This window comes from Choloepus didactylus, chromosome 1, assembly GCF_015220235.1.
Source record: "Choloepus didactylus isolate mChoDid1 chromosome 1, mChoDid1.pri, whole genome shotgun sequence".
Classification (NCBI taxonomy): domain Eukaryota; kingdom Metazoa; phylum Chordata; class Mammalia; order Pilosa; family Megalonychidae; genus Choloepus; species Choloepus didactylus.
Window position 1 is genome coordinate 58,556,579 of NC_051307.1, and position 20,748 is coordinate 58,577,326.

The window sequence follows — 20,748 nt, forward strand, 5'->3', positions numbered from 1 at the left end:
GACTTGGAAAAGCTAGTTATCAAATTTATTTGGAAAGGGAAGATGCCTCGAATTGCTAAAGACACTCTAAAAAAGAAAAATGTAGTGGGAGGACTTATACTCCCTGAGTTTGAAGCTTATTATAAGGCCACAGTTGTCAAAACAGCATGGTACTGGCACAAAGATAGACATACAGATCAATGGAATCGAATTGAGAATTCAGAGATAGACCCCTAGATGTATGGCCGAGTGATCTTTGATAAGGCCCCCAAAGTCACTGAACTGAGTCATAATGGTCTTTTCAACAAATGGGGCTGGGAGAGTTGGATATTCGTATCCAAAAGAATGAAGGAGGACCCCTTTGTCACACCCTACACAAAAATTAACTCAAAATGGATGAAAGATCTGAATATAAAAGGAAGTACCATAAAACTCCTAGAAGATAATGTAGGGAAACATCTTCAAGACCTTGTATTAGGTGGCCACTTCCTTGACTTTACACCCAAAGCACAAGCAACAAAAGAAAAAATAGATAAATGGGAACTCCTCAGGCTTAGAAGTTTCTGTACCTCAAAGGAATTTCTCAAAAAGGTAAAGAGGCAGCCAACTCAATGGGAAAAAATTTTTGGAAACCATGTATCTGACAAAAGACTGATATCTTGCATATATAAAGAAATCCTACAACTCAATGGCAATAGTACAGACAGCCCAATTATAAAATGGGCAAAAGATATGAAAAGACAGTTCTCTGAAGAGGAAATACAAATGGCCAAGAAACACATGAAAAAATGTTCAGCTTCACTAGTTATTAGAGAGATGCAAATTAAGACCACAATGAGATACCATCTAACACCGATTAGAGTGGCTGCCATTAAACAAACAGGAAACTACAAATGCTGGAGGGGATGTGGAGAAATTGGAACTCTTATTCATTGTTGGTGGGACTGTATAATAAGTTCAGCCACTCTGGAAGTCAGTCTGGCAGTTCCTTAGAAAACTAGATACAGAGTTACCATTCGATCCAATGACTGCACTTCTCGGTATATACCTGAAAGATCGGAAAGCAGTGACACGAACAGATATCTGCACGCCAATGTTCATAGCAGCATTATTCACAATTGCCAAGAGATGGAAACAACCCAAATGTCCTTCAACAGATGAGTGGATAAATAAAATGTGGTATATACACATGATGGAATACTACACGGCAGTAAGAAGGAACGATCTCGTGAAACATATGACAACATGGATGAACCTTGAATAGGTAATGCTGAGTGAAAAAAGCCAGGCACAGAAAGAGAAACAGTATATGCTACCACAAATGTGAACTTTGAAAAATGTAAAACAAATGGTTTATAATGTAGAATGTAGGGGAACTAGCAATAGAGAGCAATTAAGGAAGGGGGAACAATAATCCAAGAGGAACAGATAAGCTATTTAACGTTCTGGGGATGCCCAGGAATGACTATCATCTGTTAATTTCTGATGGATATAGTAGGAACAAGTTCACAGAAATGTTGCTATATTAGGTAACTTTCTTGGGGTAAAGTAGGAACAGGTTGGAAGTAAAGCAGTTATCTTAGGTTAGTTGTCTTTTTCTTACTCCCTTGTTATGGTCTCTTTGAAATGTTGTTTTACTGTATGTTGTTTTTTTTTTTTAATTTTTTTTTCATACAGTTGATTTAAAAAAGAAAAAAGTTAAAGAAAAAAACAAACAAGGAAAAAATATGTAGTGCCCCCTTGAGGAGCCTGTGGAGAATGCAGAGGTATTGGCCTACCCCACCTCGATGGTTGCTAACATGACCACAGACATAGGGGACTGGTGGTTTGATGGGTTGAGCCCTCTACCATAGGTTTTACCCTTGGGAAGACGGTTGCTGCAAAGGAGAGGCTAGGCCTCCCTATAATTGTGCCTAAGAGCCTCCTCCCGGATGCCTCTTTGTTGCTCAGATGTGGTCCTCTCTCTCTAGCTAAGCCAACTTGAAAGGTGAAATCACTGCCCTCCCCCTTACGTGGGGTCAGACACCCAGGGGAGTGAATCTCCCTGGCAACGTGGAATATGACTCCCAGGGAGGAATGTAGACCTGGCATCATGGGACGTAGAACATCTTCTTGACCAAAAGGGGGATGTGAAAGGAAATGAAATAAGCTTCAGTGGCAGAGAGATTCCAAAAGAGCCGAGAGGTCACTCTGGTGGGCACTCTTACACACAATTTAGACAACTCTTTTTAGGTTCTAAAGAACTGGGGTAGCTGGTGGTGGATACCTGAAACTATCAAACTACAACCAGAACCCATGAATCTCGAAGACAATTGTATAAAAATGTAGTTTATGAGGGGTGACAATGGGATTGGGAAAGCCATAAGGACCACACTCCACTTTGTCTAGTTTATGGATGGATGAGTAGAAAAGTAGGGGAAGGAAACAAACAGACAAAGGTACCCAGTGTTCTTTTTTACTTCAATTGCTCTTTTTCACTCTAATTATTATTCTTGTTATTTTTGTGTGTGTGCTAATGAAGGTGTCAGGGATTGATTTAGGTGATGAATGTACAACTGTGTAATGGTACTGTGAACAATCGAATGTACGATTTGTTTTGTATGACTGCGTGGTATGTGACTATATCTCAATAAAATGAAGATTAAAAAAATAGTAAGGACAAAAAAATAAAAAATAAAAAATAAAAAATATTGAATGAAAAAAATAAGCAAGATAAAAACTTACATTTTTGAACTGTTCTGTTGATGGCATGAACAATAATTTTGCAAACAGGGTGACTGGAGACAGAGAACAATAGCGATAATTGAAAACTTCTTTCCTCAAATTTTTTGAAAATACTTCTCCACTGAATTTGTCTAGATTTTTATGTTGTCGATAAAAAACTGATGCCAGCCTGTTTTTCTTTTCATTTAATGTGACCTATTAATTTTGCCTTGGAAGTCCAGGGTGTGTGTGTGTGTGTGTGTGTGTGTGTGTGTGTGTTTACATATATTTAAATAATTTATTTTTAATAGTGATAAAATAATTTTAACCATTTTTAGACAATTCATTGACATAAAGTACATTGACAATATTGAATAACTTTCACCACTATCTCTTTACTCTAAAATATAATAGTTTCAGTATGCTGTGTCTCAAGTTGAGTATTTCCTTTAATTTTTCAGGTACATAATTTACTTATTTATATGTAGATTCAAATTTTTTTTTAATTTCCAGGAAGTTTTCTCATATTAAAATTTTAGTATTAATTCTGCTTCATTGATTATTTTTCTTTTTCTCAGACTTTGATTATATATATTTTGGCTTTTCTTTGCCTTTCATCAATACCAATCATTTTCTCTCTGATTATTTTTAACTTGTTTCACTTTGTTTTACTCCATTGGCTATTTTCGTGACTTTTCTCAAAATTTATTTTATTTATTCATGCATTAGATTGAGCCAGGTCAAAGTCAATGTTTGTGGGGACTATACAAGAAAATAAATAGCTAGAGCTATGGTTTGATGGGGATCATCTTTAAAAACTGGCTACTGCATTCAGTTTCCTTTGATATATTTTCAGTGAAATTTATTTTTCCTTGGCACCTTTGTTTAAGACTTCAACTCTAAGAATATTTTGTTTTCTTTAATTGTATCTTGAATTTGGTCAACTCTTGTTCCACATCTTAGTTTTTGTTTGTATGTATTCTTAATTTTTGAAATTTTTATATGAGGAGTTTTAAAAAATATGCTTGCTTAAGGATGTTTACTTCAGGTTAGTATGCATGTTACAATTATGTTCTGCCCCCTGGATTTTTTTAAGGGAAAAATTTTCCTAAGCAGAAAGAAATGAATTGGTTTCCATTTTGTTTTCATCTTTTAATATCTTGCTATGGCTGTTATCAACTGCTGCCTGGTCATTTGAAATGTCAACATTTCCAGGACTATCAATTATAGTTATAGACAGAGGTTTGGATAGTTTACTAGATTTTTTAGCTCTCCATTCTGTTCTTCTGTTGGTCTATGCATGAAATGAAATTTTCAAATTTCTGCAATGTTCTTTGCAAGAGAATTTGAAGAGGCTACTGATTTTGTGATTCTTTTTTGTTTCTTCAGGAACCTTAATTTCCACCTTAGCTCCTTTTTTCCCTTTACCACCAAATTTACTCAGGTTGCTTCCCTATATATTCCCACATTCTGGAAGGTGGTGATGCTTTTTCTATTCCTATGCACTTCCAGCCCCCCTTCCTTTCAATGTCCCTTAGCTTTTGCTGTTATATATCAAGTTTCACACTGGCCCTTGGTATTTCCCCACTCAGGTTACAACTTTCTATTTCTGAGAGTCATTTTATCTGTGTTTTTTTCTACCCTGAGGATTCAGTGATTCTCTACTCTTTTTCTGTAGAGTCTCTATCTTCTTTTTCCAGTCTACAGAGTGGGTGTTTTGGTATAATTTGTTGCTTATTTGTAAATTAAAGTCCATAGTATATTCTGTTACCTAGCTATGCTGAAGGTGTGTATTATGGATGTTTTTGTTCTTCTTGATCATCAGTAAGCTTTTTTATTTTAGTTTGAATATGTGTGGAGAGATTTGGATTTTGTCAGTTTCCACTATTCTATGGAAACTATATAGAAAAAAAGATTGAATTAATTCTTTTAATGAGCCACCATTACTTAATTTTGGATGACACGGTACAAATAAATAAATATGTGGGTCTTTCTTATACCTTTAAAATACTCTCTGCATGAAGTTGCATATTGTGGAAGTGGGTCAGATCCATGTAAATTCCTCAGGATAGAAACTGCTACAATATTCTGAAAGATAATGATGGTAGAGACATTTTTGACCTTTATAGACCACTATATTTTAATAGAGTCTTTACAGCATCATAAGGACCTCTTTACTTGCTTGAAACGGTGTCAATTCCTAGGTTTTTACATTTCTCACATCTACAGAAACTATGAAGGCCATGACCAGACTATTGTTACCAAGGCATTTACTTTACCTCTGAGGGAATTTTGTCTTCATCAATGGAAGCCGGATTAAGAAGATGTAAAAAATGTTGCTGTCTTAAATAAAATTCTGTAGCTCAACTGGTTTTGAGTCTAGCTTTATATACCACAGAAATTCTATACAGGCATTATTATCTTAAATTCACCAAACACTGCTAATAAAGAAGTGGAGAACTAAATCAATAAGATAATCATTCTCTTATTATCATGAGCTGTTGTAGATAAACAGAGTTTGATGTCATTATGATATCAAAGACAAAGCTAAGGCCAAAGTCATCAAGTTAGCTAATCTTCTCTATTTCCAAAAAATGTGAATCTTCAATCAATATAATGCTTGTATTCGGCAACTGCATTAATCAATGTCATTTATAAGTTTGGTAAATGTTTATTCACCTTGAATAGCACATAAGAATATAATCATCCCACCATAATGTTTATGCTGGTCACCACATGGCAACCACAGAATACCCATCACCATAAAAGAATGGAGAGCCACTGTTCATATAAAGGGCAAGATGAAGAGGGAGCTAAATAATTGGAGGAGAATAGATGAAACACTTGAAATTTTGCAAATGTAAATACCTTTGCAGGGAAAATTAGTTACTATAATATTTCACAATTATCTGTTTAGTTGTCAATATTGTATGCAGTTTTATTTTTATTAATTAATTCTGGAGCACTGAAGACTATAAATTTTTATGTACTCAAGAAGGGCATCAAAGTAATTGAAGACAAGGTAAGATAAATAGCCTTCTATATCTTAGACTGGTGACCTATACGGCTAGATTTTTAAGCATGTTTTTAAATGGCTCTGAGAATATTGGAGTGAGCCTTCTGGGACAGTCAGCTGCCTTCCAAAGAGACAGCTTTGGGTCCCAATGTGGCTAAATTAGTGAAAGAGTCGGGCTCAGGGAAAATCCTCTTGTTTCTTGCCTGGAGATGTTGACACAAGGGAACTCTCCTTTCAGGGTAAACTCAAATTTAGGACTTTTAGGGACCGAGGATGAGCCTGACTGTGAGTACTGAATGCAGCCTGTGTTCAAGCCCTCTGTTTTACCAGCTTTGAGAGTGATCATCTTTGCTTCTATGGGGGAAAAAAAAACTTAACGTTCTATGAGAATAGCAATCATTTGCAATTGTGAGCACCTACTCAAGGGAAATTTGCAAAAACTTGGTGATGAGAAATTAGACTAAAATTTCTCTAAGTAACTTTCTCACTCTCATTTGAGGGGCAATGGGCATTATTAGTGACTAGGCATTTCCATCAGTCCCCCAAACCATCATCTCCTCTGAATGAGTTCTGTGATAATGAGAGACTCTAAGTCAATATTCATACTATTTAGTGTATAGATTAATTCACACAGAGAAGTCTTTCAATTCTTATTAATCCTGATTCAAATTAGGTTCTTGTCCACTGGGGATTCTCTTTTGCTTCTTCCTTCCTGAGTTCAATCAGCATAAGGCTTCCTGGCTCTTTACAATGCAATTGTGATATGGCCATTGGCTCCCCAAATATATTTTAAAATGGCCAGTCCAGTTCTCAATTTGTAAAATACATACACTGTCATATCTTTATTATTGACTTTAGAAACTTCTCAGTCTTTGGAGTCATCACTGTGACTTTCTTCAAGTTTCAGAAAAGAAATTTTTCAAAAATGGAACTTTTCAAAAGATACTTTCAGAAAGCAAGAAAGCAAAAAAATGGATGTAACTGTGATTTGATCTGTCATGTTTTGAAAGAAACTTTAGTAACATGTTTAGCTTGATCTCTGAAACTTTCAACAATAGAAGTCAGAGAAAAAAATAACATAATTGTAGAGATGATTGTACATTAACAAAAATCCTTTGTGCTATTGCTTTATTTTATCTTGACACTTATTGCCTGCTCTCTATTTTCAATTCATACAATATCTTCTTCTAAGTAGAGCTAAAAGAAAAAAGCAAAATATTTATTCCAAACTGTGCTTACTTCTGCTTAGATGAGTGAATACCTAATTTCTTTCATAAAGCATCCTACAACCACTGTCCTATCGCCAGAGGTGTCGGTCTACTTTATTGTATGATGAAATTTTTATTATTTTCCTAGTGGTTTCCTAATGTAATGTATACATTTTGCTGTCTTCATCCTTTCATTATCCAATCTATATTCCTTTTTTCTACCCAACCAAACTGTTTTTAATGTACGAAGGCAACAGAAGACATTCTTATACATTTGAGGATTTGAAAAAACATTCTCATGTACCTTTATTGAAAAATTACATGAAAATGTATTTTAGCCAACAAAATAAGATATCAAGATCCAGAACTCAAAATGGCTAAATGACAGTAAGAAAGAACTTACACTGACCCGTTATTAGTTAGGACCCAGCAAGAGATTCCATCTAAACAATGTGGCTTAGAAGCTGGTCCTAGGAAAGGCAGGGAAGAAGAAAAGATACAATTTCAGGAATCTGTGCATTGCTGACTTCTCCTCCTCACCTGGAACATTGAGCTGGTAATACACAATCTAGCTGGATTCCTGAGGTTGGATCCAAACTCCAGGAAATTATGTTACATTCCTCCCTCTTTCTAGGCCTCAGTTTTCCCATCCAAAAGAAAGTTGGAAATGAACAAAATGATTTTCTTCAGTCACAGGTGATTCTTCATGGGGGAGAAGACTTGGAGATTGCATAGTATTGATCATTGCCAAATCATTTGGAGTGGATTTTCTAAATATTTGGTTGTTCATAAACCCACTTGAAGTATTTGTATTATGTGTGCTTAATTTGCCTGAGATTTTTATTTAAATGAATCAACTTGATTCATTTAAACATATTTATTAAATTTATTATTTTTTATTCAAGAAGTTGTGTATTTACATCATGCATAAAATACAGGATTCCCATACACGAGCCTACCACCAACAGCTTGCATTGATGTGGAACATTTGTTACAATTGATGATAGCACCTTTTTGTGATTGTATTAATTTTTTTAAAGTAGTTACCTTTGTTACAGTTGATGAAAAATTATTAAAATAGTACTACTAACTGTCATTCATAGTTTACCTTGGGTGTCTTTTCTCCCTATGTACTACCCTATTATTAACACCTTGTACTAGCATTGTACATTTGTTATGATTAATGAAAGAACATTTTTAAACTTGTACTATAAACTGTATCTATTGTCTACAGTAGGCTTCACTGTGTTACATAGTTCTATGCTGCATCTTTTAATTTTAATTCTAATAACATATAGAATCTAAAGTTTCCCCTTTTTAGCCACATTCACCTATAGAATTCAGTGCTGTTAATTACATTCACATTAATGTGCTATCACCACCATTTCCAAACATTTACTATGAACCTAAATAGAAATTCTGTACAAATTAAACATCAACTCCCCATTCTCCAACCCCAATCTATCCTTGGCTAATTAGTTCAAATTAGTGAGATCATACAATATTTTCCCTTTTGTATCTGGCTTATTTCACTCAGCATAATGTCCTCAAGAGTTATCCATGTTGTTGCATGTATCAGAACTTCATTCCTTTTTATGGCTGAATAATATTTCATTGTACAGATATACCACAATTTGTTTATATTCATTCTTCTGTTGATGGACACTTGGGTTGCTTCCACCTTTGACAATACTGAATAATGCTGCTATGAACATCAGTGTGCAAGTATCTGTTCAACTCCCTGCTTCAATTCTTCAGGGTATACACCTAGTAGTGGGATTGCCAGGTCTTATGGCAATTCTGTACTTATTATCCTGAGGAACTGTCAACCTTTCATCCATAGTGGCTGCACCATTTTACATTGCCACCAGCAATGAATGGGTATTCCTATTTCTCTACGTTCTCTCCAACACTTGTAGCCCTCTGTTTTTTAAATAGTAGCCACTCCAGTGGGTGTGAAATTATATCCCATGATTTTGATTTGCATTTCCCTAATAGCTAGTGATGTTGGGCCTCTTTTCATGTGCTGTGTAGCCATTTGTATATCTTCTTAGGAGAATGTCTATTCAAGTCTTTTGTCCATTTTTAAATTGGGTTGTTTGTCTTTTCATTGTTGAGTTGTAGGATTTTAAAATATATTCTGGATCTTAAACCCTTATCAGATATGTGGGTTTCAATATTTTCTCCCTTTGAGTAGGTTGTCATTTCACTTTTGTGACAAAGTTTTTATGCCCAAAAGTTTTTAGTTTTAGGAGGTCCCATCTATCTATTTTTGTTGTTGTTGCTTATTCTTTGGGTATAAAGCCTAATAAATCATTGCCTAACACAAGATCCTGAAGATGATTCCATACGTTTTCTTCTAGCAGTTTTAGGGTCTTGGTTCCTATGTTTAGGTCTTTGATCCATTTTGAATTAAATTTTGTGTATGGTGTGAGATAGGGGTCCTCTTTCATTCTTTTGCATATGGATATCCAATTCTCCCAGCATCATTTATTGAAGAGACAATCCTTTCCTAATTGAGTTGGCTTGGAAGCCTTGTCAAAAATCAATTGACCGTAAATGTGAAAGTCTGTTTCTGAGCTCTCAGTTCCATTCCATTGGTCAATATATCTATCCTTGTGCCAGTAACATGCTGTGTGGACAATTGTAGCTTAGTAATATGCTTTAAAGTCAGGAAGTGTGAGTCTTCCAACTTTGTTCTTCTTTTTCAAGATGTTTTTGGCTATTTGTGGCCCCCTACCCTTCCAAATAAATTTGATGATTGGTTTTTCATTCCTGCAAAGTAGGCTGTTGGAATTTTGATTGGCATTGCATTGAATCTGTATATCATTTTGGGTAGGAATTGACATCTTAATTATATTTAGTTTTCCAATGCATAAATATGGAATGTCCTTCCACTTACTTGAGTCTTCTTTGATATCTTTTAGCAATGTTTTCTAGTTTTCTGTGTACATGTCCCTTCTATCTTGGTTAATTTATTCCCAGATACTTGATTCTTTGATTTGCTATTGTAAATGGAACTTCTTTCTTGATTTATTCCTCAGATTGCTCATTACTAGAGTATAGAAACTACTGGTTTTGGGGTGCTGATGTTGTACTGAGCTACTTTGCTGAATCTGTTTATTAGCTCTGTAGATTTGCTGTAGATTTTCCAGGACTTTCTCTATATAGGATCGTGTCATCTGCAAATAGTGAAACTTTTACTTCCAATTTGGATGCCTTTTATTTCTTTTTCTTGCATAACTACTTTGGCTAGAATTTCCAGTATAATTTTAAACAACAGTGATGACAGTGGGCATCCTTTTCTTGTTCCAGATCTTAGTGGGAAAGCTTCAGTTTTTCACCATTGAGTAGGATGTTAGCAGTGGGTTTTTTATGCATGCCCTTTATCATGTTGAGAAAGTATCCTTCTAATCCTATCTTTCAAAATGTTTTTATCAAGAAAGGATGCTAGATTTTGTCAAATGCCTTTTCTGTGTTAATTGAGATGATCATGTGTTTTTCTCCCTTTGTTTTGTTAATGTGGTGCATTACATTGATTTTCTTATAGTGAAGCATCCTTGCATACCTTACTTTTTAGCTTATCTGGTAAGTGAAAATAATTCATCAATTTTTAAATTATTCCTTAATATTAAAGGGTTGAACATTGTTTGAAATATTTATTGGTCACTTTGACTTGCTTTGTCTTTAAAAATTCATGTCCAAATCTTTTCCCAATTTTTTTCATTGAATTGTCTAACTTGTTTCACTCTGTTTGTAAAAGGTTGTGTACTTTATAAATATCAACCTTTCATCATGGTGTATAATTCTTTTAATATGCTGTTGGATTTGATTTTCAAGTATTTTGTTGAGAATTTTTACATGTATATTCATAAGAGAAATTGGTCTGTAATTTTCTTTTCTTGTATCTTTATCTGGCTTTTGTATTAGGATGCTGTTGGCCTCATAGAATTAATTCTCTCCTCTTCAATTGTTTGGAAGAGTTTGAACAGGGTAGGTATTAATTCTTCTCAGAATGATTGGTAGAATTCACCTGTCAGTTGTCTGATCTTGGGGTTTTCTTTCTTGGGAGTTTTTTGATTACTGATTCGATCTCTTTACTTATAACTGGTTTGCTTAAGTCTTCTATTTCTATTCTTGTGTTTGGATGATATCATTCCTCAAATATATATGCAGAAGTGAGATTTTTAGATCACAGGTTATATGTCATCCTAATTTTGATGTCAGATTCAAAAAGGCTGCCACAGTTTACAGTTTCACCAGTTATATTAGAGAGTATCTCTTTTCTCACCTTTTGGTCATGAGCAGCTATTATTTCTCATCTTATTTTTTAGCTTATCTGGTAAGTGAAAATGATGTATCAATTTTTAAAATATTCCTTGATATTAAAGAGTTTGAGTATGGTTTGAAGCATTTATTGGTCACTTTGATTTGCCTTGTCTTTAAAAATTCATGTCCAAATCTTTTACAATTTTTTTCATTGGATTGTCTAACTTGTTTCACTCTGTAAGAGGTTGTGTGCTTTATAAATATTAACCCTACATATGCAAAATATACTGCAAATATTTTCCCACCAAGTTTTCTCCTTTTGCTTTGTTTGTGGACTCTTCTGCCATACAATAAAAAAATGTAGATATTCCTATATTAACTTATTAGTCTCTTTTCCATATATAATAAAATCTTGGTCTCAATGTTGCCTCAACTTTTGAATTTATTTCATCTTGTTCCAATATTAGGGTGACATACCTTAACACAGAATTTGTAAACAGATCTCACTCAAGGATGAAAGATAAACTTTAAAAACTACCAAGTAAAAAGGAATCACCACTAAGGTATAATTTAATTTGCAAAAGAGAAATGCCACTGCTTTATATTATCTTTAGATTCTGTCTCCTTCACTTGCTTGTCTCATTACAGTGATCATCAAAGGTGGATATGGCAGAAGAAATTAAGATGCTGGTGACTGAGTTTGTTCTTACAGGACTAACAGACTGACCATGGCAGCAGCTCCTCCCCTGACTCCTGCTCTTGATTATCTACCTCATCACCAGGGTGGGCAATACTGGAATGAAGGCTCTTATTTGGAAAGATCTCAATCTCCACATGTTCACGTATTTATTCCTTGTTGGCCAATTTCTTAGAAAAGACTACAATGATATCCCTGGTTGAGTGCATCTATTTTAGATTTTTTTCTTCCAGTGCAACTAAAAAATGTTTCCTCCTGGTAGTGATGGCATATGACAGATATGGAGCTACATCTAATCCTTTCGTGATGTTCAATAGATTCTGCTCTCAGTTGACAGATATTTCATAATCTATTGATTTTCTGCATCACTGATACATGCAGGTTTCTTAAAAGTTAGGATTAGGTTTCTCAGGTCTAATCTAATACATTTTTCTACTGTAAAGTATTACAAATGTTCAAAATTTCATGCAATGACCCACCTATTAATGCAGTAATATTATTTATTTTTGCAGCCTTTATACAAATATCCACTTTGAGCTCCATTATAATCTTTTATATTTGTGTGCTCTTTGAAATCCTGGAAAAAAATTTGAAAAGAGCAGAAGCAAAGCCTTCTCCACATTCAGTGGCCATCTGCTCTCTGTCTCATTGAATCATAGAACACTTACCTATCTTCTTGTATGTGTCTTGTATCTGGCCTAGTCAAAGAGGAGGACAAGATATATTCCTCCTTTTTCATGATTATAATTCCTCTGCTAAACATTTTTATTGAGGTTTGAGAAATAAAGAGATTATGCCTTGAAAAGAGTTACAAAGAAGTAAATAGTTTCCAAGAGAAATTTCCAATAGTTTCATTTTTCCCAATTTGCATAACCAAGCCTGCAAGTCTTACAAATTTGTCCTTGATGCTGTCTTTTCATCAGGGAGCAGTGGTTAACATGGTTACTGAATACTGTGTGAATGAAACCAGATTTGTGTAGTGTTTATTTGTATGTGGCTCCAGTTGAAGTGTCTTCACATCATCCACAGTTAACTTATTTTGAAACATTTTATTTCCTTTTTATCTGAAGGCTTAATCTTCGAAAACTTGCTATATGCAAGGGGATACCCCCAGTTGCCTTTAATATTTGACAATAATTGTGGATGGAATACAAGTGTGAATCATTTAGTTCATGACTGATCCTAGTTCACTGTGCCAGAACTGCATGTGAGTAAGGTTCTGTGATGCTCTGCCATACATAGCAATTCTGATAAAGTGATTCTTGGTGAAAAATGTTCCCACGATAAAGGTAAGGAGACAAAATAATAAAGAAGTCTAAAAAATTGGTGCACCTTAATGACAACAATATTTTTTTTAAATAGATTGGCCTAAATTAAATAATGTAGCATTAAAATTGAAAACTTCTCATAGCTAGAAGTCCACCGACTAGCTTTCAGAAAGGACAGTATATGATGCAGTGATAATCAAGAATTTGAAGGTTTAGAAATATTTCATAATACAGCCTTCTCAAATATTACAGATCTCTTATAGTCTATTTGCATGAGCACTTTGTTTGCAATAGTAACCATGGTCAAGCATTTACATAGGGATTGTACTGCTGTAACACAAGAGCTAACCAGACAAAAAGGAAAGGGAAGAAAACTGGTTAAGTAGATGGATGTGGGTGAAAAATTGAGATAGTGGATTCTTTAAGAACTGAGACCATGTTTTTCTGGTCTCAGCCACCAATTTACTTGCAATTCAGTTACAGGACTACATTCATCTTAATATATATAGCAATTTATTTTAGCATAAGAGCACTGACACAACTTCCCTTTTGCTAAGACTAAGTTATGGTCCTTGAGCAATCTATTTGTTCATTGTGTTTATGAAAAAATGATTCATAGGAAATGAAAATTAAATCAAGTTGAAACAGCAGTGAAAATGTAATCATCAGAATATTTAAAAAGTTATTTTTAGTTATTTTTTTGTTGTAATTCCCATGGATATACCAAAATACTTTCTAAAAATGTAGATGTATACTATATGGTGTAAATTTACCAATTATTTGACTTATGAATAAAATGAAAAATCAATTCATTTGTATAGGGCTATAGTTTTATTTCCATAGATCCCTACTGACAAAGGGATTTTTAAAATTTTGCACAATTGAATGTATTCTTTTTAGAAATACAATTCTGATTAATTTTACAGTCTTGGTGGTGACTAATTTAAAAATTGCTTTATAAGTTAGGTTTGATTTTTGTCATCATTATTTCATTTACTTTGCTTTAGAGCCCTTTTCCTATAATTTATTGTTGATTTTTCTGTTATAAGCTCTTAAATTCTTGTCCTTTGGACTAAAAACAGATTTATTTCCATGTGTACTTCTCAACCTGTTTTAGTTTGAGAGTACGCTACTACATGTTTTTCATCTGCAGCTTTATCTATGATTGCATTGTTAAAGCTACAATGGAATAGTATATTTTTATTGATTTTTTAGTGCATGCAAAGCTAACAAGTAACCCAGTCATAGTATCATCATCATATAGAGTAAAATTAATAGTAGTTGTTTGATACTATTTAATGTCTGTGTCCAATAGTTCCAATTTGTCTAAACATGTCATTTGTGTTTTTTTTGTTTTAATTAGTATTTGAGCAAGGTATACACATTGCATTTAAGTAATAGTTCTTAATTTTTTTTAATATATAAAAATTTCCTCTTCCCCTTTTTCCATGTCATTTATTTGTTGAAGAAACTGGTTCCTTTATCCTGTAGAATTTTTCAAATGCTTGATTTGGCTGATTGTATAATTGTGATGAAGGTGATATATTCCTGTATTCCTAGAATTGGAGCTAGAGGGTTGATTAAATTCAGGATATTCTTATTTTAGGTAGTGATTTCCTATTGTGTGATATCAAGGAGAATAAAATTCTGATTGTCATTGCTGGCTCTGTTCAGATGTCAGTCTGAGAAATCCATTTTTGAGTTCTCCAATCATCAAAGGTTGCAAAATGTGAATTATCCTAATTGTCGCATTTCTTTGCATTTATTAATTGTATTTTCTATAAAGAAGAATTTTCTTTCATCAAATTTAGGTTACTCTGAAAAATGGTCCATCTAGGTGATGTAGAATAAATACTTCATTCTTTCCCTTGATTTGTCTATTTTTGGAATAATGAACTGGAGGCCTAGCAACTTTGTAATCAATTAGAATTATTTGTTTGATATGTTAGAAGGGAAAGTCTTATAAATGCAAGAATTTTAATACTTTTGATGTATTTCATTCAATTCAGTAAATACATTTTCAAAGCTTGAATTGGTCCATATTTGGCTAAGGACATCCCTTTACATTAGCTCATGTCTTTTTTTTTTTAACCTCTTATACATAGTTTGTTTTTGCATGTTTTTAAACATAGTTTTATGGGAATCATGTAGTATTAAATACTGTGGGTTAATTCCAGTTTTTGGCTATTTTAAATAATGCTTCTATGTGCATTCTGGTAAACATCTCCTAGTGTGCATGTGCAAACATTTTTATTGGGCATGTATGTAGGAGTGAAGTTTATATATAAAATGTGCATAAGCTCAACTTTAGAAATAATGCTATATATTTATTTGTTTGTAAAAATTTGTACTCATAGTACAATTATACTGCATGTGGTGGTATTTTCTTGGTTTTAATTTGTGAGTATTTCCATTTGCATTCATTTTCCTTTCATCTTAAGAAAACATCTTTTAGTATTTCCTTTAGCTTGGGTCTCTTAGTAATGTATTTTCTTAGTTTTTTTTTCTGGGTCTGAAAATGTCACTACTTCTCTTTCATTTTTGAAGGATATTTAAACTGGGTATAGAAAGTATAAAATTCCAGATGGCCAGTTATTTTCTTTCAAACCTTTGAAGGTTTTTATTCTTTTTTGTATTTATCCTACTAGAGGTTCAGAGTCCTTATTAACTTTGTAGCTTTATGTTTTTCCCAGTTTAAGAAAATTAAACCACTCTTCAAGGATTGCTTGTGTACATTCTCCCTTCTCTTTAAGTGGAACACTACTTATTTAAATGTTTTACCATGTCCTGTGTATCTCTTACATTGTCTCCTCTAGTTTCTATTCTTTTGTCACTGCATGCTTCACTCTGAATATTTTCTTATTATCCATCTCCCAATTTACTGATCTTCTTTCCAGTTGAATCCAATCTGCTGTTGATCTCATCCATTGAGTTCTGGTTTCCATTATTTTGTGTCCTTTATTTTTTTAATTCTTAAAATGTTCATTCAGTTCATTTTTATAACTTCCAATTATCTGCTTAAAATCTTCATGTTATCTTTTAATTTCTTGAAAATATACACTATAATTATTTCTACCTTTCTCTGATAATTATATTAGTTGTATGCTCTTTATATGTTTCCATTTTTATTCCCTCAGTTTTTGTGCATATCTTTTTTTTTTTTTTTTGCATCCTAGGTTATTTTGATTGATGGATAGATATTTTATATAAAAATAATAGCAATTATTTGAGGCTTTGGTTGATGGTATCTTCTTCCACAGAGAATCTACTTTGCTCTGGTAGTCTTGGCTAGGGGAATAGCAATCTCAACTCACCTCAATCCTGTTAGGAGTTGAGGTGATTCAAAATGGACTTCCATCCCTGTGGCACATTTTTTTTTTCTGGTATACCTTACTTCTAGGGTATAGACTTTCAGAGTCCTAAACGTATCCTGTAGTATTTCCCATTGTCCTTCTTCCTTGATAGGGCCTGAATTCCAGTTTTCATCCACCACCCCAACCCCACACAGTATGTCAAAATCTGTGCTTGCTTTCTTAGCTTCTTAGCTGTCACTTTTATTATCAACAATTGCCTTCAGGGGAAAAGTAAACTTATCTTTTTGGTCTTCCTTCTCTTCTGGCTCTTGGATCCACAATTTCTCTCTGCCTTGCTGACTCATTGATGCCTACAGACTGATCATTTCATTATAGTTGGTCCAGCTTTTCTCTTTTTTAAAGAGTGGGGGTGGGGGAGATCTGAGACAACCAAGTCTGCCATTATAATTTTGTAATGTGATTTTGATTTCTACTTGATAATATTTTATTTATGATTTCTGCTGTGATACTTTTAAACATGATATATTTGTAGGCTTTTAATTTGTTCAGTATTTTGTCAGGTTTGTTATTACTTTGTCAAAATAAATTGGAAGTTTTTCTATGCTTTGGAATAGTAGCATTGGAATTATATTATCCTCAAAAATTTGATAGTATTTCCTTGTGAAACTATCTGGGTTGGTGATTTATTTTTGGGAGGAGGACTTTGACAGAGATCTCTAATTTTTCTATGGAAATATATATGTCTTGAGTTTTTAATTCCATGATCAATTTTAGTAAGTTCTTTTGCTTTATAAAATTATCCATTTCCTATAGATCTTCAAATTTATTTGCTTGGAGTTGACTCAAATATTATTTTTTAAATGTATTTGGTTTGGAAAGTTATTTCCCTCTTGTTATTTTATTTTGTTTTGGTTTTCTCACTTTTAAAAATTTATATTAGCTAGTACTTTTTCTATTTTGTTGATGTTTTAAAAGAACCTGCTTTTAATTTTTCATTAGATCTAACTTTGTTTACCATTACCTAACTCATTAATTTCTTTTTTATTATTTTTTTCCATCTGATATCTTTTTCTGTAATATTTTGTTCTGTTTCCAGCTTTTAAATTTAGAATTCAATTCATTTCATTTCAGTTTTAGTTCTCTTGTTATCATATAATATATAGAATAATAATTTGATATGAATTTCCTTATAAATTGAATTCAGTTTTGAGGTTTTTACTTATTTTTGGCCTTCTGTCTCTCACTGTTAATGTGGAATTTCTACTTATCATATTTTTCAGTAGGTCCAACATAAAACATCAGTTCCATATGAATTCTTATTACCAACTAAAATTTCCAAACTAATGTATCCACTATTGCTCTGGTTCTTTTAGTTTTTTCAGTCTTTATTCAAACTTTCACTCTTATAAACATTGTCTTTTACATCTATATCTTTTTGCCATGCTGAAAAAGAATTAATAAAAAGAAAGCAGCAATGTCTTCTACACAGGCAGTGCTCACTAATCTCTTTGTCTGTTGTAATACTCTTCTTGCCATGTGTGTTAGTCCTGAACCTGGCCCAGATGAAGAGCAGAAGGAAATGTATCCTTTTTTGTTTTTACATTGGGGCAGTTCCCAGCTAAATCTCTTTGTATGCAGCCCAGGAAGCTGATAATAAAATGTGATTATAAAATGATAAATAAATAAATGTTTCTCAAATAAATTGTCCTTAGTTTGTTTCAAATTCTATTTACACGTATCACAACACTTAATAGAATATATTGCACATAGTTGTAGATGATACATATATCAGTCAGGGTTCTCCAGACAAACAGAACCAATACATATATATGTATCTGGAAATGACTGTGGGGGCTTCCAAGTCTGAAATCCATAAAGTGTCTGAGGCTGGAAACTCAGTTGCAGTCATGAGGAAGAATTTTTTCTTTTCTCAGAAACCTCAATTTTTGCTCTTAAGGGCTTCAAGTGATTAAATGAGGCCCACCCACATTATCGAAGGTATCTCCTTTACTTAAAGTCATCTGATTGTAAATTTTAACCACATCTACAAAATACCTTCACAGTAACACCTTGATTAGTATAGGATTAAATAAATTGGTACACAGCCTAGACAAATTGTCACATGAAACTAATGTGGCAAACTATACATGACTGTATTATAAAATATGGAAGATTTATAAAGTGTTTTAGTTTTCAGTGAAACCAAACTTTTTCAACACAGCCTAGACAGATTGTCACATGAAACTATTAAAATACTCAATAATTTTGTATTAATAGCTAGAAACTGTGGCAAACTATACATGACTGTATTATAAAATATGGAAGATAATTTTTAAACATTAGTAAGCCCTTTAAAAACACAACTAATTTGCCAGAATATGATTTGTTTTTGTAATCTATGGTCAAGCCTGAAGCAGTGTATTAGTTGCATTCCTACTACATGATCATCTCAGTAGATAGCCATTGAATGAGTAAATGCAGGAGAGATCTCATTCCAATGACAGTCATTTTTGGAGAAAGTTTAAAGTGCCAGTAAAGAAAGGCTTATAAAGTGTTTTAGTTTTCAGTGAAACCAAACTTTTTCAACAAAATTATTATTTAATAAGTGAATTTGCAATACTCTTGTATACAAAATATTTGTTATTAAGCAATATTAAGCTCATGGGTTGTTAAAACAAGTGACTACAGTTATCCCTTCCATCATGACTTTCTCCATTGTGGTTTTGATATATTGTGGGTCAGCATAAGAAATTAAATGGGAATTTTGGGGAGATTTTGCAGAAGCCACAGACAACATGCAACATAAAGATGAACAGATGACAGAAAAAGTTTAGAAACTCAGAAATGCAAAAAATATATGTAAAATATCATATATTTGTATTGTATAATATCAACATATTTTATCTTTTAATGTCATAAATATACACAATTTCTTTTTTAAAGTTAAAGTAAGTAAACAATTTTACAGGTATTTTCCAGATCACAGAGGCACTGTGCCCCTAACCTCCATGATATGGAAGGGATAACTTCCCTTCCATATCATGCCATCCTCTTAGGGCATTTTAAGGTAATAACAGTCACTTTTAAAAGCAATTTTAAGTAACTAATTTCTCTACTGACATTAAAATATTTGTCTGAGTATTATGGATTGAATCATGTTCCCCACAAAGACATGTTCAAGTCCTAAGCCCTGGTCCTGTGGATTGGGGTATGAGCTTTCTTTGAAGTTCCTATTAATATGAGGCAAAATTGGATCAATGTGGGCCTTAATATGATTGAGTACTTATAAGCAGAGGAAGTTTGGACACAGTAGTAGGAGGAGACAGAAGGAGACATGGCCATGTAATGGAGGAAGAATGCTACAAACTTCACAGAAACCATGATCTTGACTCCTTGGTTTTGTAGTTGCAGCCTCCAAAACTGTGAGGCAACGAATTCTTATTGTTTAAGCCAACCAGTCTTTGATAGTTGGTACAGTAGCCCTTGCAATCTAAGGTCCTAAGTACACAGACAATTGTTTAGCTAAATTTATACAGTAAGCAGACATAAGATTTTCTGAGAGTATGAATTTCAATTTTTATTCTGACATAAATTCAATGATAAATTATTATTAGAAATCCCATGAATTCAGATTATCATGTTAGGAATTACGAACCACCTGAAATTTTCAGTGTTTCTAATAAGTCTTCTAATTCTGATGCATAATCTTAGAATGACTGAGTAAATTAAGACTGCTTTCCATCTTCCTATCTCTTTTTACTTTTTTCTTCCTGCATGGTGACCATTGGATGGCTTTTGATATCCATACTGATATTCTTATAAATATTTTATGGATGAATGAAACAAAATCTTTGTCTGAATGTATAAGTAATGTTTTTTGTTTCTGCTGATGTTTCTTTCCTGACAACAATATGTAGCCCTTATTTAATGCTTATTTTAATGCTTTGTTTTCAGAAAATTCTATATATGACTTAGTGTTTGTACTGCAGAGTAGTCTGTTCAATTCTAGGTGCCTCCTACATGCACTGCCATTGAGTTCTGTGCACTCAGATGCATATTTTTTATTTAAAAAAAAAATATGGACAAAGACAACTGGATGAGGGGGTCACCTGAACCAAGCAATTCAATTTATAGGTCTCCTACCTTTTCTCCATTCTTCTTTCTTTGGATGCCACCTTCGTGTACATTCATTCTGTACTCGATGATGCATAGGGTCAGGCCATGTGAATATGGGTTTATAACATCATGAATGACATATTCAGTTAAGGGAATTTGGGATTTTAATAAGACTAGC

At 33.3% G+C, this 20,748-nt stretch overlaps 1 pseudogene; it reads left to right on the forward strand.

The window, feature by feature from the left end:
* LOC119510618 overlaps positions 1 to 12,651 on the forward strand; it is a 30,188-nt pseudogene extending 17,537 nt beyond the window's left edge.
* Positions 12,652 to 20,748: the final 8,097 nt, after the last annotated feature.